The 23,689-nt window shown below is 50.2% G+C and overlaps 1 protein-coding gene across 2 annotated transcripts in view; it reads left to right on the forward strand.

The window, feature by feature from the left end:
* Positions 1 to 23,689, forward strand: part of CADM1 (cell adhesion molecule 1) — a 137,912-nt gene that overhangs the window by 57,691 nt on the left and 56,532 nt on the right. The window lies entirely within an intron of this gene.

Below are 23,689 nucleotides of genomic sequence, written 5' to 3' on the forward strand. Positions count from 1 at the left end.
TATTGAAACACTTAATATGACAAGAAGACAGAGAATTGTTTTCTGATCTTGTTGGTGCCATAACATGAAACTCAGTTGATGAACTTTGTCAGCAGCTTTTTGTTGCTGTGTCATTTAGATGGGAGGAGAAATAATCCATGAGATACAGATTGTTGGGGCTCATTTTGCCTTTCCTGCATGAGAAAGCAGGGATCCAACAGGTGGGTGGATCCTCCAGGATGACCCTGAAGGGAGGACAGGCACTTGGAGCAGGGAGCACAGCTGCCAGTCCGTCAGGAGTGCTCTGATCAGGGATGCTCCACCAGGGATGCTGCCTCCCGTCTGGGATGAGGCATCACCTTTGTCTCGGGTGCTGTAGGGCGTTGGTAACACCCACAGAGCAGTTCTGGGGCAGGGCATGTGCTGGCACAGACGCTGAGACCATCCTCAAGTCGGGCCTTGGGGATGCCTTGTTATATAAAGCAAATAGCAAACTGCTCTTTGAGTCTCCTCTCCAGCAGTATCTTTTTTAGCTGCGTGTCTGCTGGTTCAAAAGGATAATGATGTTTGGTTTAAGGCTCAAGTCACACAGAGAAGGGCCTTCCTTAGCTGTTTCTTGGCTAACTGGTATGGACAGGAGCCAAAGGAAGGACATCCAGAATCCGGAATGACTTGGCACAAAGCTGTGGAGCTACATCTTAAGGACTGCCAGTGGTGCTGGTGGGAATGGGCTTCCTCCCTCAGTCCTGAGCTGGCTCCATGCTCTCCTGCCTGGCTCCTCTCCTTCTCTGCCAAGGTGCCAGGGGATGTGGTCAGCACAGAGCTCAGGGTGCAGATCCAGCTTCTCCCACGGTGTTCCTGCTTGTGTTCTTCTGCCTTGATTGTGAGCCAGGCGATATCGGTGCGAGGTCCATGTGTTTGCTGATGTGCAGTTTTTTCTGCGTGAAAGGAAGTTTTATTTAGCATGATGTTAATTGGGTGTTGCCCTTCAAAATATGTCGTGTGATCCTTTCGGTTTGCGAGCTGGATGAGAGAGGAGTGGCTCGGCTGAAGTGCAGAGCTGGCACTGGTGGCTCCCTGACTGCATCCACAGCACTTACACTTGCATTTGTTAGAGAGAAGGCAAATTTGGCTTCGGATTTTGCCAGCTCTAAAGAAAATATTTTGATACGAGCTCATGAGTCATCGGAGGTAGAAGGGAGGAAGCCTGAGCACTAGAGCTGCCTGTGGTTTCCCAAGCAGCCAAGCCTGAAATATGGAACTGTGGCCTGAGGAGCAGCTCAGTCACACAGTGACACCAGTGCCCCCAAAGCAGGGGAAATGTGGTACCTGTGGGTTTCCCTGTTCTCTTTCCAATGAGTGGCAACATCAGCCACGGACTAGCCCTGTGCCCTCTGGATCAATGCTGAGCATCCCTCGGTCTGACCTGGTGCAGGCTCCTTCCCTGTGCAGAGAGACAGTAACCATGTGCTCTCCCTAAGGATGAGTGACCATCCTGTGGTCCCCTCCTTGTTTGTGCAGGTGTGACCTTCAGAAAACACAGCCCGGGGGTTCTTTCATCGTGATTTGTCATCATGGGAACTGGATGGGAGTTGCCATCAGATGGGCTTGCCAGCAAAGGACATGGACTTGGATAATCCTGCTGGGTTTGTGCACCATTCAGCATCTGTGCTCCAGTGCTTGTGAGATGGAGAATTGTCAGGGGAAGGGCCTTGACCAGTAATTGCTTTTTTTGGTGCCAGCTAAGGCATAGTGACCTCTGAGAGAGCCTGGGCAAGGGCTCTGGGCAGGCGCTGGAGAGCCCGGCCAGCATGAGAAACCTCTCCCAATTGTCCTTCTTGATGTGCCAGTGTTTAAATGATGCTAATTTTCTGTTCGCCTTTCATTTGTTGGATGGCTGCTCAGAAAAGATAACTTTTTTTTTTTTTCATTTTCCCTGGGCTTCTGGATGGTTAAAAAGAAGCTGCGTGTTGTGCGAGATGGTTGCAGGAAAAGTGGCTCTCGGAATAAATAAGCGGAATGCCTGTAAATCTGAGGCAGTTCAGTAGAGAAGGAGAAAAGGCAAGGCTATCGCTCGGGAACCAGGTGGTGGCATCTCTGACTGCCTCCCTTGGAGGGTCTATCTGACACGCACAGAAAAGCAAACGCACCCGCGCCCGTAACACCACTCGTTTCCCTCAGCACAGAATGCTGATTATTAATTTGGAACCGTATCAGTGTGCGAGTGATGTGGTGACGTGCAGACAAACAGAATACTTTGGTCTTCTAGGGACTGGCTGCTCGGTATAATTGCGGCTTTAAACAAATTCAGTGGCCGGAAAGCTGTAAAACATTTGCAGGCGAGAGCTCGCTTTGAATATTCATCTTCTGTGAGTGTCACGGAGTGACATCTAGGAGTAACTGGGCAGATATGGGTGCCAGGCAAAATAGAGAGCAGGGAGTCTTGCTCACTAATTTGTATTCTAGATGTAAATCATAAATTAGTTTGAGATTTTAAGACGGATTTTTAAATGCCAGGCACATAAGAGGCGGAATTGATATTAATATTAATAGGCTTAAAAAGATATTTAATGAATTATTTGTATAATTTAATTTTCTCGTAATCAAGTCAGGAAAGTATTGACTGACCACAGGGCTCAGAGGCCGCCGTGGTGCCGTCCATCCGATGGGCCTCGGTGTGTGGAGCGTGGAGTCGGATACCTGGGTCTGCCCTGGGGTTTGGGCTGACCCACACTCCTGACCTGCCACCCCACGTGTCACTGATTCAGGGTAGGTGACAATCCATGTGGAGGCACAGGCACCACGTCGGTCCCGGTGGCCTCGGGGCCGGAGTTCTCCCTGTGCTGGAACACGGAGGCAGTGCCAGGAAGGCACAGTCTCTCAGCAGGGAGCCCTTCTCCAAGCAAACAACAACTTGGGAGAAGTAAGAGTGGTATCCTGTGGATATAAATAAAACCAGGCCAGTTGCAGGAGGAGGAGGAGGAGATGGGAGAGACTGAAATATTAATGAAGATATAAAGCACTGCACCTACACTGAGAGCAGTGTGATGTTCTCGCTCATCTATTCATGTTGAGCTGGCTGGAGCTTTAAATTTTAAAGCCTGGGTGGAGAAGAGGGGCAAGGTTAGGGCAGCTCATTACAGTGCTGTGGTGGTGCTCCCAGCCAGCTGAATGGCTCTGAGGGGAAGGAGCCCTCGGTCCTGGGGATTTGGCAGTGTCCCTGTGTTGGAGCCTGCTCCGTTGTACCCAAGTGCTGATGATCTGGTGCAGCTGCAGGATGGGGCTGGTGGATGGGATGTCTTTGCTGACGAAAACCAGTCTATGCCAGGGACCAGGGAGTGAGAGCAGGACACCCCTAAACAGACTGGGCAGTGCTCATCGGGCCCTGAGAATATCAGGGAGGCAAAAGATGGGAGAGTGAGTAAATGGCATCTGCCCAGGTGCCCGTGGGCTGGTGAGGCAAAACAGCCATTCAGGGAGTTCTACAGTGAGTGCTGTGGGGCAGCCACCTACTTAGGGCAGTTGGGGCTGTTGCACCATGTATGGGGCTGTGCAAGCCCCTTGTGCTGGGAGCTGGTTTTGGGGGGCAGGTGGCAGCAGTGTGGGGGTGCTCTGCTGCAGGAGCCATCACGCTGCAGGAGAGATGCACGGACACTTCTGTGGCAGCTGCTGCAGGTACCTTTCAGCTCTGTTCCTGTCCATCCACTTTCAGTAAGGAGTTTGCCTCCACCTACAGGAAGCAGGAAGCAAGAAAACCCCCCATAATCACACAACACCCTCCACTAGCCCTCATCTTTCAGAGGAGCATCTCATCTGTCTCTGTCCAGCACGTGGCCAGGCTCCTGAGGGTGCCATGGCAGCCTGAAGGTTTTGTATCTCTCAGACGGGTTTTAATTCCTGGTTCCTCAAAAAAACCCCCCATTTCTTGTACCCAGGCCTCAGCAAGGAAACACGTGAAAGCTGACAAACCAATAATTGAATTCTGGTTGGCATTAGTGAGGCTTCTGCTGAGGTTCATGTTGAAAGACAAAGCAGACCTTTGAGGAGAGCACAGTAATGGTGCAGGAGGGTTTGGGGAATCACAGCTTTGGGGAGAGTGGAGCATTGAACAGGGTCTGTCCCAAGTCATTGGCCAGCAAGCAGCACGGGAGAAGAGGACCAGGGTTGGTATCCACAGTGGCACACCAGGCAGGCTGGGCCTCAGGGGAGGGAAAGGGCTAGAACCTCCTGCTGGCATGGATCCAACCAGTGCAGGGGCACTGGCAGTGCCTGCAATGGGGCAGAGGCTGGATGACACCATCCCTGTTCCAGATTCACTGTTCTGTTTCCCTCTTCTCTGCATGTGAATGCAGAAGAGAAGAAAATAGGGCGGAGGTGACTCCTCCATGGCTTGTCCACAGGGAACCTTTGAGTTCCCATTTCACTCCCCAAATGACAAGCAGCTCTGTCACTTCCCCTGGCACTGCCCTGCAGCTGTTGCTCCCGTTTGGGTGCACAGAGATTGTTCTTATTTGAATATTGGGATGGTTTTCCAGTATAACACACCTGTCTGGGATATGCCAGAGTGGAGGGCTTGCAGGATGGGGCACACTGAAGTGCTGGGCACTTTCTAATGTCAGTGGTGCTGTTACAGGCACATCCACAGGACAACAGCCAGCAGGACAGCCTGGGCAAAAGGATTTAGCAGGATATTGTTGATCCTTGGTCCTGGTGTTTCAGGTCTTTGGAGCAGTGTTCTCCAGGTGCTCGGGGCCAAAATGAGGAGGGGTCTGGGTGGTGGGGAGCAGTTGCCCACCCTGAGGCAGCACACTTATTCCAAAGGAGTGTCCATCTGCTCCGGCTGTCAGTCCCACAGTCACACATTGATCTGGTGTCACACTGCTGGAATTATGTTTGTGTGTGTCAGGCGGATGGTGCCACATTTGAGTGATGTCTGGGTGAGAGAAATTCCAACCTCTGCATTTTCTGTACAGGGTACCTGACGGTAAAACTGTGGGATGACCTTTATCTTTATGAGCTGGGAGAATTAAGGAGTTCTGTATTTTAGTTTAATTAAGCTATAAGGCATAACAGATGGTGCTTTTCTGGGTGATTATTGAATGTCTCTGCTTTGACTGAGAAGTGCAGTAACACCGTGGTCATAAATATATTGTGATTTGAAATATCTGAGCTCTTGGAGGACACGTGTTGGTAGCTGTGTGTCCGTCATCAGTCACACTGTCCATGGGGCACCTGCACCTTTGGCTCTTGCTGCAGGGTCTCATGATGTGGGTGCCAATGTTTTCTGTTCTGTTTGACCAAGGTGCTTGGGTGACACTGGCCAAGCTGCCACTTTGTGCAGCTTGGCTGTCTGGGTGTTAGAGCAGAGCTCCCCCTCACATCCCTCTGCAGTTTCCAAGTATGAGATTCTGCAGGGAAATATTCTTGTCGTATCAACTGCCCTGAGCAGAGGCGGGTCTGTGATACGTTCTTCTAATAAGATTGACAAACAAATTACCCTAGAATTTCCAAAATTACCCTAGAATTTCCAAAATTACATGGATTCAAAAAAAACCCCAAACCCCAGCATTCAGTCTTTAGAAACTACTCTCTGTAGGAATCACCTGCCTGGTGAGATGGCGTTGGCGGCAGCACAGCAAGGAGGGGCTGAGAAACACGATGGCCAGGAAACCCAAACCAGCAGCCATCTCCTGTCTCCACAGATCAGGTACACCCAGAGCACTGGAGATAGTGTTATTCCAATATTTGCATGTACATGACCAGGTCAGGCGTTAAAAATGCATTGTAACATGGTTGGTGTGTAGGAGTCAGGAAGCCAAGAGGAGCTGAGGTCATGGCAGGTTGATTTGCTGTTTGATTTTTATTTTTTTTATCCCTCCATTACATGAGGACTTTACATGAATTTCTCTGTGCTAGGTGTTTCTCTGCACGCTGGCAGCTGCCATAGTTACTTCAGAAAACATTAGAAAGCAGCAGAAGCAAGGAAGAGCGTGGAATTAATTGAGCAAAGCCGGCCAGTCCGTGGCTCTTGAAGCAGGGTCTGGGCAGTGGATCACAGAATGGGTTGGGTTGGAAGGGACTTCAAAGATCATCTTGTACCACCCCCCTGCCATGGACAGGGATGCCACCTGTTCTCCCAGGTTGCTCCAAGCCCTGTCCAACCTGGCCTTGGACACTCCCAGGGATGGGGCAGCCACAGCTTCTCTGGGCAACCTGTACCAGGGCCTCACCACCCTCACAGGGAAAAATTTCTTCCCAAAATCCTATCTAACCCTGTCTCTGTCAGTTTAAAACACTCAAGGTTTCTCCTACTGGCACATCATCACCTTCCTCTTCTCCTGCCACTAACCTGCCAGGGATGGGAATTGTTCTCAGCCTCGCCCTGAGCTTGTGGTTGCTCAGTATTTCAGATCACTGACTAATAAGCCTCAATTTTTCTCATTAATGGAGAATTTGAAATGATCAAAATGAAATAGATTCACTTTCTGGCTGTAAAGTTGTTACAAGGATGATCTATGAGGAGTTTTTAACAAAGCTTTAGTCTTTTTTGGAGAAAATCTCCCATTTGTCTTGATCTTAAGCTGTTATGAGGAGATCTAGGATCATCCTTTAAACAGTGAACTTTGAAAACCAACAATTTTGCTGAAAAGCTCCCAAGTTTGGGTTTTGAAGGGCCTTGTCCCTTCTTGACCTTTCCACTGGTTCCATGAGCCGGTTCCTTGTTTCCCGTGTCACAGGGGGGTTGCCCGCGGTGGGATGTGGTGTCCCATGCCCGGGCTCTGCCCACAGGGTGCCATGCTGAGGCCTGGAGCACTCCCCTGCCCCGAGCTGCCATCCGGGCGCTCCATTTTGGAGCCGCACGGCTCAGTGAGAACCCGGGATGGAGATGAGTTGGCTCGGCGCCATGTTCGGAGACAATGTCCCGCTTAAATAGCCTGGATGGGGCTCAGAAGAATAATTGCTGCTGCGGAATAATTCCGCCATTACCGCTGTAATTAAGGGCAGTTTGTTAATGAGGGCGCTCGGTGAGCGATGGCTGCGGGGGCTCCGTCCCGCGGCCCCGTGCCCGGCGCTGGGCTGGTGGGGCCGCGCTGGCGCAGCTGTCGCGGCGCAGGACGGGTGTAAATCCCCGCCGCCGCCGGTGATGAAGTGCCGTCATTACCCTCCTGCCCCGCAGGATCTGGTCAGACAAGGAAAAATAAACTTAAAATATGATGGCTCTCGCCGTGGCTCGCGGCCGCCCAGGGCCCCTTTCCCGGCCGCGGTAATGGGATATGCAGATGCCCTTACCCAGCTGATCCATCCTGTGGCTCTGAACCTCCGAAGCCATTTGTCAGGAATATGAACTCACTCGGGCTGTAGTTTTGTCGCTTTGCTTGTTTTGAGCTTGTTTTTCCACATCATGTTTCCTTTTAGAACACAAACCCCCACAGATTTTTCCTTTGTATGGGTTAAAAAAAAAAAATAATGCTGGGAAATGCTGCCCTGTTTGCACGTTTGAGTGTAGACAGAACGTTGGCTGCAGAGCCTGGCACAGTGTGTTTGTAGGGAAGCAGTCTTGGAGATATTTTTTAGTGTGTTCAGGGGTAGGAGTTAAACTAATGGAGCATTTTAAAGTACTGGAGGAGGCAGCTGGTGATGGACATATTGTCCATGGGCTGAGGATCTGTGAGGGCTTCCTGAAGCCAATATCATAGAATCATATGGAATTGTTTAGGTTGGAAAAGACCTTTAGGATCACTGACTCCAACCATTTCCCCAGCACTGCCACGTCCACCGCTGGCTTGTGTAATGATGCCAGTGCTGGCATTCTCAGGGAAGTCACTCTCAGGAGCCCCCTGTGTTTTCTGTGACCCAAACCCTCAGCAGTTATGGCTCTTACCTCTGTGTGGGGCTCACAGGCAGGTTTTCCAGCATGGGAGAAGGAGCAAGGTTGGGGCTCTCATTGTCCCTAAGAGAGGGGTGGCTTTCCCAAGAGCTCCAGGTACCAATCACCCTGCTGATGTTTGGTGCTGGGTAGGCACCAAGCAAGACAAATTCCCAGTGGTGCTGTTCCATGAACAGCTGCTGAAGGGCTTTACCAGGAGCTCAGGGCCATCAGCTCATACCAGTGGGAGTGAGGTGAGGGAACTTGCGTGGAGATGGGAAGGGGGCAGATTTTAGATGTGCTGAAGAGCAGGGAGGCTGCTGGCAGGTTGAGGTGCTGTGTAGCACCCTGACTGCGTGCAGGGAACGTTTTGTCCATGGAGGAGGAGTGACGGGTGCTTGTCCCCATCCCTTTGCTCCACAGCCATGGGACAGGAGGGGGCTGCCACAGCAGCAGCCAGCCTTCTGCAGAGCAAGGAAAGGTTTTCATTGGTGCATCACGTTAGAGGTGGAGGAATGTTTCTGTGCCCAGCACGTTGCTGGGTAGCAGTGCCTCTTGTTTTAATTGGATTTGCAGCCCACTGAAGAGCCGTGATTTACAACGGCTGCTCAGATATGCACAGCGAGGTCTTGGGGACTGCTGAGGTGTTCATCCGGCCATCAGTGGGAAATAATTCCGGCCCCGTGCATTCCGTTTGGTCAAACTGAGCTCCATGAAGTGTGCGAGAAGAGAAGGGAGAGGGCTCAGAGGGCTGTGTTCCCACTGCCGCCGTTCCCGGAGCCGCCGTGGATCCTGTCGCCTGTGCGGGAACGCCGGTGTGGATGCGAGGAAGCAGCCTGTCTGCCTCTACATGAGGCTTGTCAAAGGTTTTATAGATCTCCATAATGAAGATGGATCAGGTTCATTCTCGTTGCCAGTTGCTCTATCAAAATAGCACTAATTACCGCAGCCGCACGTGCCGCGCGCTGCCATCTTCTTCCTTGGAGCTTAAAGCTCGTCTTGTGCCGCTCACAATAGATAAAATGAGGCAACTTTTCCCCTTCTATTTTTGGAAAAGTAGTTAGTAAAGGAGAAGGAAATTGATTTTGGTGTCAGAAAGGACATTTCTGACAGGAGCATACTTTGAAATGATTCAAGGCATCTGTTTCTGTTGCAGACGCCCAACGCTGCTGAGAGCGGTACCTAAATTAAACTGTTTAAGATGTCAGCTCTGGGTACGAAGGCAATTTACATCCCGGTAGCACGGTTGGAATTTTTATCGTGTAATGAACTTTCTCACTCAGTTTACGAACAAAGCCTCTCCCACGGTGACTATTTCTGTACACACAGATCCTCAGGTGTAGGATTGATGCTCGTGGTGGGAATGGATGGGGCGGGGTGTGAAGGCACGGGCAGGCTTGTAGGAGCCTCGGGCAGGCTGTCTTCATGATGACTGGCTTTGGGACATCAGTTAGGTGGCCTTTTTCTTACAGTCTTGAGCATCATGCAGTTAAACACTGGGGAGAAGCATTCCTCCTTCCTGACAGTGGTCTCTGCGAGTCTGCAGAGAGCTCGCCTTTCAAGGTGAGTGTTAAATTAGTATGGAAACCTTCTAGAGCTCTACAATTAAAAGGTCTTTTACTTTCCCCACTTCAGAACAGATCTGGCGGTTTATTGCCAGAGCCTTGGCTCCCAGCCTGGCTGACCTTGGATCTGTGCCTTTTAACTATCAGCAGGGTTTCTTGTGCACTGTTGTGGCCTTTTATGCAAAGAACAAGCCCCTGTTGTGGCCACCAGCTTTGCTAAAGCATTTGTGATGCTCAGAGGATGCTGGTGAAGGTGGGAGGATTGATTTTCCCTTTCACATGCATCTTTGTCAGCTCTTACTGTGCCAGTGAGGTGGTTGGGAATGTGGAGACAATTTTCAGTGTAGATATTTACCTTTTTAAGCTCCTCCTACTGGCTTGGGACAGATGAGGAGCCTGAGGAAGTGCAGGCTGCATTTGCCTCTCACAGTCTGGGACTTTGGTGTCTGGTTGCTTCAGTGCCTTTCATACTCCCAGCTCTGACACACCTTTGGCAAATGGCCCTGCAATGGCAGCAAGGCTGATCTGATCCCCTCAGAATCAGCTGTGTGTCCCTGCTCTGTGTGTTTGAGTTCCAGCCTGGGATGCTCCAGCAAAGCATCCAGCTGGGAATAAAAATCCAGTATATAGTCCCAAAAAGTGGTGCTACATGTGGTGTTGCTGTTTGGGGCGTATCAGCAGCTCTGAACTGACACAATTTAGGTGTTCCTCTGCCCAGACTTAATTTTCACTCAAATTGAATCATCTGCTTAAAGAAAACACTGAACTGCCAACAGGAGGAGCATGTTGGAGGGGTCGTGGGTGCCATGTCATTATCATTTGTATTAGTTTATATTGGCTGAAAGGATGAAAGGGGAAACAAGAATATTGACTTATGTTACTTCATATTGAATTAGTGTCCCTTTATGAAGGGCTCCTGGCTTAACTCGGAGCTGTGAATAGTTTCTGTTCAGCAGGGGCAGGAAAGTTTCACAGTAGGAATGTGTCTGTCCCTTCCCGCTGCCTCTTCCTGCCTTTCGCTGGGTATCCTGAGCTCAGTGACCTCACGGAGCTGTAACTGAGTGCAGTTTGCTTAAGCTTTGACTTCAAACAGTGGATTACCTTTTATCACATTATGTAATGAATTATTGATCTGCTGATTGTGAATATTCTGGTGAAGGCACACGGACAGGGGCTGCTGCCTGCACATCCAGCCCTGCCCTCCCTCTGCCCTCAGGTGAGTCAAGTCTCTCCCTCACGGCACCTGTCCCAGGTTCACCACACCTTGGACCAAAGGCAGGTCGTTGGGCACCATCTCTGGAATGTGGCTCCAAAGGCACAGATCCCCAGCCATCCTTCAGGCTGTCGTGGCTCTTCTGAAATCAGCATCGCTGCTGTCGCTGGGGAGGGAGAGGTGAGATGTCAAACCCTGCAGCTGGTGAAGACATCTGTGAACAGGGTTTCAGTCTGGATGGGGAGATCTCTGTGCAGAATGGCACCCTAGGTCAGTCTTGGAGCTTCCTAGAGCCATTTCTTCTTGGAAATGCAGATTTTGTCTGTGTTCACTTATGCCAAAGGAACTGTGATTTGTTTATTGAGTTGCTGACATTGAGGTGGCACCTGTGCTGTTCTGAACCTCAGCATCAGTAGGTGGGTGTAGGTGAGCAGACCTCTTGAGGGACCAGTTCTAACTTAGGACCTGTTCCCCGGGGGACTGAGGGAGCTGGCAGAGACTGGAGTGCACATTTCCATTCCTCCCTGTGTGGAGGACAGAGATAAAGCAAGCACACAGGTGCTGCAGGCTGCCCGGACAAGGTGTCGAGGAGCTGTTTGCACGGGGTGAGTCGCACAGCGCGTGGAGAAGAGTCCTGGGGTCTGCTGGCTGTGTGCCAATGCAGCCCATGGCATCGCTGGGAACAGAAAAAGGGTTTTCAGTCTGTGAGATGAGTTTCTGATTGTTTTGCTCCATGCATCCTCCACAGGTCTTGCAGCACAACGGCGCGGGGCCGCTGCCGGTCTTTGGCATTCCGGCGGCACGGCTCCGGCTGCACCAATCGATCCCAGCCTGCCGTATTGACAGGCAGCTCCAATAGTTCTCATCTGAAGAAGTGCAGCATGGATAATTAAGCAATGCACTCTGCAAGTTGGTGATCAGCTTCTCGTGGAGGACCAGTAATGAATAAAAAGTACATTAAGTAAATTAAACTCTCGATGCCTGTAGGTCTGTAACTGCAGAGTTGCCTTTCTGAAATTCATTACAGTTTATAGGAGTTCTGTTAATCAAGAGACTCCTGCAGAAAACATTCTGGGAATTGAAGTTTATTTTATTTCTGTGTTGTTTAGGACAGAGATGAGCGTTGTTGCTGCTGCTCCCTCTGGATACTGAGCTGGGCCCACTGCATGTGGAAAAATCGAATTTAAGCAATTAAATGGTATTGCTCCCCACCCAAATATACATATGTAACTATGTGTAATGGGACTTGATGCTGTTTGCTAATGACATCTGTCTTTGACCTCAGGTGCTGTTTGTGTCCATAGTGCAGATGAACAGACATTCAGACTGATGGTCCCGGGGTCTCTAAGCCAACACAGGCATGTGATCACCTCGGTATCTCTCGGTGTGTGCTGCTGGGGTATACAGGCTCTGGTCAATGGCCACAATCTGTCCTGTGCTGGATGGACACGTCTGTTTGGTGGAGTGTTTAGATTTCCTCTTCTGGAGCTCTGAATCTTTGTTACATTCTGTAAACGAAGAGACTGCCCGGCTGAGCAGGTGTCCTTCTTGCTGTCCAGATGTAGAAACGTTCTCCAGCGATATGAACACGCTGCAGAACCAGTGTTTGCTCTCCCAACTTTTTTTTGCGAGCGGCTGCCAACTGCACACTTGGATGGGAGCCATTTATTTGTAGCACAGTCAATCTTCCCTTATAGAAAACCACCAGTGAATTAGCTTTTGCATAGTGTTTCAATCAAAGCATTTGATCCTTGTTTCTGCGAGATAATCCTAAGAACTTCTTATTTGGAGAATAGAAGACCGTGATGGATTTAATTCATAAAGGGAAGCAGCCGTAAGGAATGTAAATGTAAGAGGCTGATAAGGTAGGATTTCCTAGTTGCTATGACAACCCCTGGGTCATGAGCCTGAGAAAATATAAAGTAAGTCCTGGAGCTGTGAAGATGATTATAAAATTTAACTGTCATTCTTCATTTGGAGTTGATGGCAAACATTATTTACTTAAGTTTATCTCCAGGCAGGCGAGGATCCTTTCTTCCTCCCTTAAATCGGAGCCTCGGATCACAAATGAACGTGTTGTGCGCGGCCGACATTATGAGGCGAAGCCGCTATTTATTATTCTAACCAGACAATTTGCACGGAATATCCCTGTAGATTGGGTCACTCTGCTGTAGAAGCGGAGCTTTTATCCGGCGTATCCCTGATGAAAGGCTCCCTGACGCCGCTTGGTGCAGGGGGATGTTCCCAGCGGGGGGTTGCCATGCTGAGGATGGTTCCCCCGCTCCAGGGATCCTCTGATCCCTGTTTTCTTACCCTGGAGCCTCGTGTAGAAGGATGCTCAAACCTGATTATTTGTTGAGCACGTGTGCCCTGTGTCACTGCCCAGTGGGCTCTTCCCTCCCTGTGGGAGGGAACAAGGAGCCACAACAGCCTCCACGTTCCCCTGTTGACATCTGCTCCCACCTCAGCCACGGGAACTTGGCTTCATCTTTTATTCTTCGTTGTTGCTGTCCTCCGATTTCAGACCAGCAGGTGAATCCTTTTCCTTAAGCACTTTGTGGTGTTGAGGGCTGCAAGAGCGGTCCCAGCTGGGATAGAGTGAAGCATAAAATATCCCTGTGCGAGCTGCTGACGCTCCCGGGATTAATGGCTCCAGGAACTGGGATCTGGGGGGTGGCAGAGCTGCAGCTGTCCCAGATACCCGGCTGCTGCAGAAGGGTGGATTAGTTCTCTAACAGCCTGACTTAAAGCTCTCCTCCAGATGGAAACCAGGGAGCTCCTGGCTTTCAACAGCACCTTCTGTACATACTGATGGGTTCTCTACACACTTATAATGGGTTTCAGCCATTCCTGGTGTCATATAATTTAAAAGAAATATGTGTGATGAGCTGTTAATGTGTACTCTGAGGGATGTCAGCTGTGCCCCTCCACAGTGGCCTTTGTGGGAGCGTGGGAGAAAAAAACTCTTAAAATTACTTTAAGGATGTTCCAGCTCCAGTATTGAAACGTCTGATTTGAGCACTGAAAATCATCCAGCACCTCCCTCTGAACTTTATTTTACTGCCTTTGGAAGACTTTTCTCTTGCTGCTCAGTGTACTCGAGGTAATGAAAAGGGAAGGAAGTCACTGGATTCAAAGAGTCCACGTGCAGCAAATGCCTTTTGAGGCTCTTTGCTGGCTGCGGGAGGGAGCACGATGCTATTTTCGAGGCCACTCTCATGATTTCAGTTGGGAAACTCTTTCACCTTTGCCGCTTTCATCCCGAAATTATGCTGGTGCAGATGAGCTGGCGAATTGTGGGAAGGATCAGAGTTTGTAGCCGTTACTGAAGAGGAGTAACTCTTGTGCAAATGGAGCAGAGCATTATTACCTTGTTACTATTGTACTGAGAAAAGCAGAATCCATTACTTTTACCGGGATGGGAACTTTATGAAGGCATTTGCCCAAGTGGAAACTGCAGCAACCCCAAGTTGTGCTGGCAATGCCTGCGTTACCCGTGATCTGCACGACCCCAGCACTGCCGTGGTCACCTTCCTCCTTGTGCACCATGAAGAGATGGACTTTTAAATATCTCTTTTGTTCATTATGCAGTGTTTGCTCAGTGCCCTGGTGGGATGTGGTGGCAGCTGTTGGTACCTCCAAGGCAGCATTCCAGGGGCCGGTGCTCAGCTGAGCTGTGCCGGGGTGGGATGCTCCGTGTGCGTCCCTGGGTCCTGCTCCGGGAAGTGCCGCAGCTGGGAGTGGACTTTGAGTGTGAGGCATCCGTGTGCAGGAGCCCTCCTCCAAACGGGAGCTGACGTGGAGCCCGGTGGGGCTGTGTGTGAGCTGTGGAACCCACTCGGGTGGACACGAGTTGTGACAGCCCTGGAAAGTGGGAAGCTTCATCCTGAGGGTTTTTCCCAGGTTTGTAACACAGGTGTCTCAGGTGGGTTTGAACCCTGCATGCTTTGCATATGCTTAAATGTGAAAGCACATTTTCCCTCTGCTTCTTTTAAAGTGTTACTAATTCCAGACAGGAGTCTGTTTCCATCTTCAGATGAGGTTCATCCTGGGAAGATTGTGGTGAGTGTGTCCCAGTGCTGGGCATCACATCCATCAGAAAGGCTGGTTCCCAAATCTTAGTGTTTTCCATTTTTATTTTTGGTAGCTAGAGCAAGCTGAGCCTCAGCAGCAGCAGCCAAGAGCAGTGTGTGGTAGATGTTCATCCTTGGACCTCCTCTGAACAGGTATTGGGGTGCAGTTGTGTTTCTCCGTGCAGTATTTAGTCGTTCAAGGCCACGTTTCGGGTGGGTACATCAAAAACTCTGGTCCAAAAGGCTTCCCTGGGATAGACTGTTGTGCTGGAGCTCTAAAGCACAAGAGAGGATGAAACGTCAGAGTGTAATGGGGCTGATGGACACAAAAGAGCATTTTTATTTGGTATCTCATCAGTTCTTCGTAAGTGTTGCGGTGTCTGTACATCGATTGGAGATTTAGCCCTACCGCCCTCATTATCCCTAGTTTAAGATGGAAAATACTTTTTTGCAAGTGTGAAGACGAAAGGCTTTTGAGTTAATTAAATCTATGAAGAAATGAGCCGTGAGCTGAGCATTGTAGTCAGCCCTTTGCAACCTGAGCCTGGACACCGCAGTGCTGGCCGCTTGCTGTCAGCGTGCCAGTACCTGCCAGCATTCAGGTAGCATCAGAGCCCTCTAAAATGGAGATTTCAAGCAGCTTGCAGGAGGCTGTACATGTAAACCCAAGCCAGAAATAGCTGCTCTGACAAAGACTGACAGGTACATGCCATTCTCTTCATCTGGCACATGCTGTCGGTGGTGCCGCTATGGGAGCTGGCAACAGCCTTGCAGTGGTGGGTGGCAAACAAAGGCTGCTCTCAGAAATATTTTCCAGACAAAGTTAGGATTAAAAGCACAGAGCTGATATAAAATACAGGTGATAACGATATGGATGAAGGGAGTTGCTGGCAACACACAACTAAACTGAAATCTGCAAAATGAGGCTTTTTCTCTTGTTGTACTGAGTTTTCCAGCATTGCTTTCATGCAGGGTGGATTGTCTGTGATCTGCTCTGCCTCCTGCTATTGATACAGCATCTGAGATCGATAATTCGTGGACATACAGAACAACATTAGCTCTGGAGATGAGGTCCCTCAATGACTTGGGGAAGATGCTGATGTTGCTGGTTGGTCTCAGCCCGAGCGTGATTGTTGCGTGCTCACCTCTGCCCGCAGTCCTTGACTCATCTTTGAGTCACCTCCAGAAGACCGAGGGTGGAAAGAATTGCAGTTATCTGCCAGATCCCCTTCGAGAGCTCCCACAACTTAATGCAAATGTGGCTGTTCCCCTCCCACAGCCACTTACGTGCTGCCTTGGGCTGTAATCGCGTCGCTCGTCAACACTCCAATGGTGTTGGTCCTGATGGCTCAGCAGAACCCACTCACCGCCTTCCTCCGCCAGCAGAACCGAGGGAAGGCTGCTACTAGCTTCCCATTTTTGGTTATGGGAGGAATACGAGGTATTTTTACAGAATCTGCTTGTTGGCAGAACCTGTGGGGGACTGGCACGGTCTTCCCTTTGCTCTCTCTTACACATGTGAGATGAAGAGCTGGAGCTTTGCTTGGAATGCTCCCCCGCTGTCCAAACGGGCCCGCGCTGACCTGGGATCAAAAGCTTTCCAGGGAACAGTGACAATTCTCATGCCTTGGGAGCACATTTTGGTCATCTCCAGGCTGAGGGTTGGTTTCTAGGAAAGCGTGAGCCCTTTCTTAAGCTGGTCTATCAGGCAGGAGGAATTGCCAGGCAGGCTGGAGATGAGGGAGCGTTTCTGGCCAAAATGAAGTTGGGCAGTGATGGGTGTGGGTGGAATCCCATGCTGACATTTCAGATACCTTCAGCTGAAATCAGAGATAATTGCAGAGCAGCCGTGGTAAATGTCGTGTGTTCTGCTCCTGTAAGAGCTGAAGCCTCGCAAGCGAGTGGGCAAAGAGCGCGCGAGCAGCGAAGATCCTTATGAGTAAGTAAAGGAGTTGAAGATCAACCTCCCTTTCTTATTGCCAACTTCTGTAGCTGCCAAAATGTAACGATTGTGTTAAATAACGTGGCTTTCCAAGCAAATCCTGTTAAAACTCTTTGTGGGTGTACTGTGTTATAGGAGGTGATGCCTCTGTTCCTTTGCCTCCTTGGGTGAGAGCATAGGTCAGCACCCTCAGTCCTAATGTGGCTTTGTGTTTGACAGTCTGGAGTAGCTAAAAATGGACAAGGACTTATTTCCCCTGAGGGCCCCACAAGTAGCCCTGTCCTTCAGGTTGCATTTAGCTCCGATTCCATGTGTTTTCCTGCTTGATTCCGGTTTTGATTTGAATTTTTGGAGATGTTGAGAAACTAAAAGGTTTCAAGATGACAGGTCATGTTCTTGTCGTCAGGTTTCCTTGCTTTGTATTGTCTTCATATACACCAGGTACCATTAAAAATTCCCATTCTGAGAGGCCAGTGTCTTCCTGATGACGTGTTTGCGAAGTTTAGGATTGGACTGGCATCCAGCATTCCTGTGGTTACAGGCACCATTTTTCATTGAAGTTTTACTTTCCCTGTTTGCCCGTTGCGTGGGCTCCACACCCTCAGCAGGGCCAAAACCAGAATGGCTTTAGCAGCTTTCGGGAACTGCTGGGAAAACCTGTTAGGATGGTACAGAGCCTGTGTCTAATTTATGCAAAATAAGGGAGGGTAAGGCATGAGAGACAGAAATCGGCTGTTCTCTTTGTAAGTGAAAGGTCACGTTACCGAGCACGGCAGGGTGGATTTGTGAAAAACGAGCTCCTGTTTGCGAGGAATTAGAATGAGTCGCTGATTTTTTATTTTTTTCCCACTTGTGACCTTTAAAGATGCTGCTCGTAGATTGATAAGCAGGCTGATGCTTTTAGCAACCCGATCCTCCATTTCCCTCTCGCAGAAGGACGATCTGTCAAACGCCAGGGGTGTCACTCACAGAAAATGTTTCTCTCCATAACCCCCTCGGGGGGGAAGGAGGGATGTGATGGTGGGACCTGAGCTGACAAACAAGGAAAATTCAGCTCTGTCTCCAATGAGTAAAGGGGTGAATCTCCCGTGGTCTGGAGCCTCTGGCCTCCTTTTGCCTGGCAATTCTACTTTCTCCTTGTCCCCTGTCCTTGGCAGGGTTGCAGTGCTCCTGCCCAGTGGGGCAGTGGGGATGGCTCGGGGAGGTTGGCTTCACCCCCTGAGCCAGGAGAGCTCCTTTCCCTCCCGTGCTGCTGAGGAGGTGCATTTTGGGGCCAGAAAGCAGTGGCTTGGAGAGCCCGTGACTGTTGAAGGTGCCACGTGGTGTCTGTGACACATCGGCATGTCTTATGTGGGCTGTGTTAGGTGACAGAAATAATGGCAGCAGAAGATGTGCTGAACTCAGAAAAATCTTTTTCTTAGTGGTGGACAGCAGTTCCATCTCTCCAGGTGTGCCAAAGCATCCTGGGGATGCAGCGGAAGCTCCTGGTGCTGCCTGGCTCCATTGATGACACAGAGTGCTGGCTTTCTGAGCTTGGCAGTCTCGCTGAGAGGCTTCACTGTGTTTATTTGCTGTTCCTAGAGTGCTTCTGGCACTGAAGCACTGCGGCTGTAGACACCCTGGCTATTGCAGTCCCTGTAGCAGCACTCCCCTGCGTTCTGCCAGAGAACATCACACAGCCCATGTTCGGTTGTCCTGGGCAGTCAGGCTGGAGTGGGATTCTTACAGGGTGACAACTTGCTGCAGAAAAATCACTGCTTTTCTGGTGATGTCACCTCTCATTGCCCTTGGTCATCCCTTCCAGTTCAGGCAGGAACTGGAAGACATGGCTTTGGTCCAAATCATGCTCTAAGTGCTCTAAGCCACGTGAGAAATGTTAACATGGATAATTCCACCGTGTCATTTGGTTGCCCATTACTGGGGGGTGTCAGTGCATGAGTAATTCTCTCGCTGCAGTTCTGAAGCCATTTTCTGACCTGTTTTTCTGTTCTGAGAAGGTTGTTGTTACTTGCCCCCGTGATGCCAAAGAGCTCATGCATAACGTGGTTTTCCTCCCTGTAACATGTAGTTGGTCTCCTGTAATGAAGAGCTGATGGGCTACCCCCATGGCCCTGACCCCCACGAGGGAGGAGCCATCCACGCTGCCCAAGCTGGGCACATCTGGGCACTGCACTGGCAGTAGTGGCATTTTTTGGCCCCGTCCCGTTTTAAGATGCTGCTCCTGTGGACAGGAGGTTCCTTTGTGGTTTCGCTTGGGCAAAACTGAAACGCGAGTGCTGAGTTTCTCTCTAGGCCAGTGTGGGGTGTGAAGGGTGCTGCTGAGAGCCCCTCTGGGGTGTGAAGGGTGCTGCCCAGAGCCGAGGGGAGCTGGCCCAGGGCAGGGTGACAGTCACTGTTCCACAGTGTCCCTTTGTGAGCGCCGCCCTTACATAAGCACAAAGCCGCGGCAGCGCGATGGAAACCTCGGCAGGCCGGCCAAGTTCCCTGGTTCAGAGCCAGACATCTGGGATTGGGGTTTTCATGGCATTCTTCAGTAGCATGAGGAGCCTCATAAAGCAGCTTCTCTGGGGTATTGTGCCGGGAGCCGCATTCCCAAGCAATTACAGCCGGGGCTGCAGCAGTAATGAGCCCTCGCTTTGGGGAGGGATGGGAAGACAAAAGGGAAACGTTCAATGGAAGCTGCGAAGCCTTTGAACGTGAATAGCTGTGGGCTCGTTAATTGGGATCACCATTGGGAACATTCCCTCCGGCTCTGGCTGTGACCAGGCTCCGGCCTGGACGGGGGAGCAGGGTGGCAGCAAGGGAAGAGGGCTGAGAAGCTGTGGTTCTTTGGGGTTTTGCCATTAATGATTTCTGGCAATGGGGTCAAGGCACGATTGGGTCTTTTTTAGACCAGAATAGTGCTGCAAGTGGTTTTCTCAGTTGAGCAAGTCTTGTCATAGCAAAATGATCACCCACCACCACCATCCCCATTAGCTGTGGGTGGCAGGAGATGGAGGAGCTGCTCTGGCCAAGCTTGTTGTTCCTGAAGGTGCTTGCCCCAGTGGGTCTTTGGGTGCTGGGGACAGGAGCTGTGTCACGTAGGCGGGTGGCCCGTCCTCGTGGCTGAGATCCCGTTCAGTGATGACCCAGCAGCAGCTCTGCACCCTGCCAGGGAGCACTGGGACACAGGGTGAATGTGGCTGGGCTTTGGGAGCTGTTCAGGGGCGGAGTCCAGTCCTGACACACCAAAACCTTGTTTTCAGTCAACTGAGGCTGACTGGAAAATCTGCATCTCAGAGTAGTGCAGAACTTTGCAGATGGGTGGGGTGGTGGTTCCTGGATTCAGAGTCCCAGTCACCAAGAATCCCAAGCACAAGTGCAGAGCTGATGTGAGCCTGTGGCCAGTGGGATAGCAGGAAAATTCCAGATAAGAAAACAGCTTGACATGTAGATTTCATAAACAACCCAGCCCTGTTCTGTACACACGCCAGGATTTATTTACAAACCTGGAATTTCTACTGGTGTATTTCAAAGCTTCCCTATTCTGAATGTTTCCTTTAGAGCTTGGTAGGTTCCAAACAAGAAGCGAAGTTTGAATAAGAATCCCTTTGGCTCCTGCAGTGAGTTATTGCCAGGTCTGCTCAGAGATGGGCCGTTCGTGTCTGTGCAGGTAACCTGCCTGTCAGAGAACATTTTGCTGATGTTTGCTTAGAAAATAAACCAGAACCCCTATGAGCCAGTGTGAAATACTCATCCCTGGGCTTTTGAGTAAGACAACAGGTACAATGTGAATGGTGGCTCAGTCTGAGGCATGGCACCGGTACAGTGCCCTTAAAGCCGTGCATCCTCATGGCTCTGCAGGGCTCTGCCAGTTCGGAATAAATGAATACAAACACACAGTTTCTCAGGGAAAATGTGTAGTGCGAGGTTCAGGGGATCAGTGCTTCCTATCCAAACATCCCAGCTGCCAGTGCCAGGACAGATCCCTGGGCTTGCTGGCACCAGTGGCAGCCGCACGTGGTTCAACTCTGTCGTGCAGTTCACAGCAGCCCCCGGCTGAGAGTGACAAGTTTAATTCCTTGTGTTGCATTTTGTGTGGAAAGGAAGAGCACAGCAGATGAATTTCCTTCTCTTCTGATTCCCTCCCCCCCGTTTGATTGCACTATTGTTTCTTTGGGCACATTAAAGTAGAATTTGACTGGAGTCGTTATCCGCTGTCCCCGTGCTGCCTTCGTGTTAATCCGCTTGCAGAATCCTCTGCTTTGTGCAGCGACATTTGCTAATGAGCAGAATGTAATTCGGTTTTTTGGGGAAATTATACGAAACAGCATTCCCATAAACCCTTTAGATTCATGATGGCTTGTTTTGTTCTCGTAACCAGCCCAAACTCCAAAGCTGTTCATCACCCTGCACGAGCTGTGTGCGGCTGCCTCGGGGCATCCAAAAGGAGGATTCAGCCCCAGTGGGAGAAGAGCCCTTCTCCACAATCCATCTCCATGCACGCTGCTTAGATCCCTGTGTTCAGGGGGTGAGGGCAGGACAAGCTCCTCCTGAATTAAGTGCAGGCAGTAGGAAAAGAAAATTTTGCTGGTTGAAGTCACCTGCCTTGTTGTGGGTGTTGAGCACACAGTGTCTGTGTCAAAGCATTTTCCCACAAAACGGAGTGTTTTATCTCATCAGCTGGGCTTAATACATTCCATTCACAGGATGGTTATTCCAGGGTAACGATTCCAAGCTGCAGCCCGAGGTGAGCTGAGGGAGGAGTGCTGCCTGAAGGGAGGATGCTCCAGCTCAGGTCTGGGCCAGTTGTTCATGTAACTTCAGAGGCAGAACCCGGTGAGCACCTGACAGGGATCCAGTGATGGATGGCACCTGCACTCCAGTGTGGCTCCTCCAGCAAACAGCTGACCTGCCTGCCTGCAAACCCTTCAGTAACACACAGCCCTGGCAGGTTTAGCTGAAAAAACAATCCCCGACCCAAAAACACCTTCCACACGGGCTCTGCCCAAGTGGCTCCTCAGTAAAAGCCTTTTTAACATTTATAAACTGCTTTTAAAAGCCAGACTGAGCCAGGCTGTCATTTCAGTGACTTGCTAGAAAAATACCTGCAAGGAATTGTCCTTCATTTGTAGCTCCAAAACATGGTGTGTCGTCCAGTTTGGTGAGAGAAGCATTACTGGAAGGTTGGGGTTGCTGGGACTTAAGGGGTTGTTCTGGATAGACCATGCTCTGTATAGGTTTTGTAAGGTGGTTTTAAATACAAATGTTTAAGGGGAGGATTTCTCTTGCTCTCGGGTGCACATGCAGCTCCCGATTAAAAGTCAACTGCTGAAAACTTAAATTTTCACAACTGCACTGCAGAGCTATTTATTGTGGAACATTTCCATTGAAAATGAGCCTTGTTTTAAATATCCTACCCTTGATGTGCTGAGTGCGAGGGGGCCAGGCTTACAGTTTGTGAAAACTTGGCAAAAACAAGCAGATCTCTTCAAACTGTTGGGGTTTGAGAAGAGAACTGTGAAGAATGTGTCTAATTGAAACTGTTCTTTCAAGAAATGCTAAGCAAATGTCTGGTAGATTTTCAGCTGCTGTTGGCAACATCTGTAAAAGGTCTCAAGTCTCCTGTGACATGGCAGCAGGAGGGTTGGAGCCTGCCTGGCTTTGATGATTGGAGTGTATTTTTATTTGAAATGCACTTACTGTATTTACAAATAGAAAGAAGGGAGGTTGTTTGTGTCCTCTGAACGGCTGCTACACCTGGTTCCCCCTGCAGCAATGCTCAGTGCCAGCTTTGTGCTGGGTGACTGAACACCTCGTTTTGGGGAGTCACCAACCCTGTGCTGCCCAGCTGCTCCCTCGTGGGCATGAGAAAGCAGTTGGGTACTTGTGTTGCCCAGGCTTGTGCCAGAGAGGACAGGGAAGAGCAGTGGTGAGGGGAGAGCAGGACATGGGTTGGAAAGCCGGCGTTGGGATGTGAGTGGCAAGGGAGCAGTGACCCCCCAGCCCAGTGTGTCTCCCATGTGCCCACACTGGGGTCCTCAGAATATTCTGGAGAGCTGCTCTGCACTCTGTGGGCAGCACTGAGGGGGTGTTGGCAGCTTGGTGTGTCAAGCAACTTTGTCACCAGTCTTTGCCATGGTCTAATCCTGGCTAAAGGCTGCAAACCCGCCGTGGGGCTGGGCAGGCGAGAGGCTGCAGGGATTTGAGGGGGTTTGTGATCCCAGGCACATGGGGAAGGGGAGCCTTTATTTAATCCTAATAATGGCAGAGATAATGTTGGCTTTGTGATAGTCCTGGGCACAGCTGTTCCACAATATCCACAGCGGCACGCACTGTGAATGGTTAGCAAGGTATTGAGCCCCCAGGATGTTTTCCTTGCTTTTCAGTGCCTGGATGGATTGCATTGGTTTATTGGAAGAGTGCTGACTTTCTGCTTGCAGTAATTAATTCTCTTTTCCGGGCTGGGGGAAGGTTGGTTATAATTTCCTGCATTCTTTTATCATAAGGCCAAAGGAGAAGCTCAGAATAGAGAACAGAGAGGAGCGCTGCATACATGCATTTTAAATTTAGTTTCAAGCAGTTAAGAAGATGGATTTTTGGTGGAGTGGCCTCTCTGTATTTGCAGTTTTCAAACAAGGTGACCCGGAGGATGGGTGCTGGATGTAGTGTCCGATTCCAAAATCCCTGGCTGTGCTGCTCACTGGCTCACCTGTAAATCCCTATCCCCTTCTCTTTAAGGGCACTGCAGTGGGCTGGAGGGCAGGAGTTTCCCTGCTGATAGTTCTGACACCGCAGGTGGACAGGAGCTGAGTTGTTGGGAGGAGTACAAGTGTGTACAGACCAAAATCCATTTGTGTCTGACCTTGGAAACGTGGTAGGTGAGCAGCACAAAGCATGTCCTGCTCTCCTCCTTGCCTGTGCAGAGCAGGACATCCCTGTGTGGATTACCAGTGAGGGCTTCCCATGGGTGTGTGAGAACATAAGAGATGGAAAATACTTGCTTGAGAACCAGAAAAAGGCAAAAAAAAAAGGGGAGGGGGAAGAATGAGTTGCTTGGGTGTTTTCACT

The sequence above is a fragment of the Manacus candei genome, unplaced genomic scaffold (assembly GCF_025592945.1).
Source record: "Manacus candei isolate 608988 ecotype Guabito, Panama unplaced genomic scaffold, ASM2559294v1 h1tg000086l, whole genome shotgun sequence".
Classification (NCBI taxonomy): Eukaryota; Metazoa; Chordata; class Aves; order Passeriformes; family Pipridae; genus Manacus; species Manacus candei.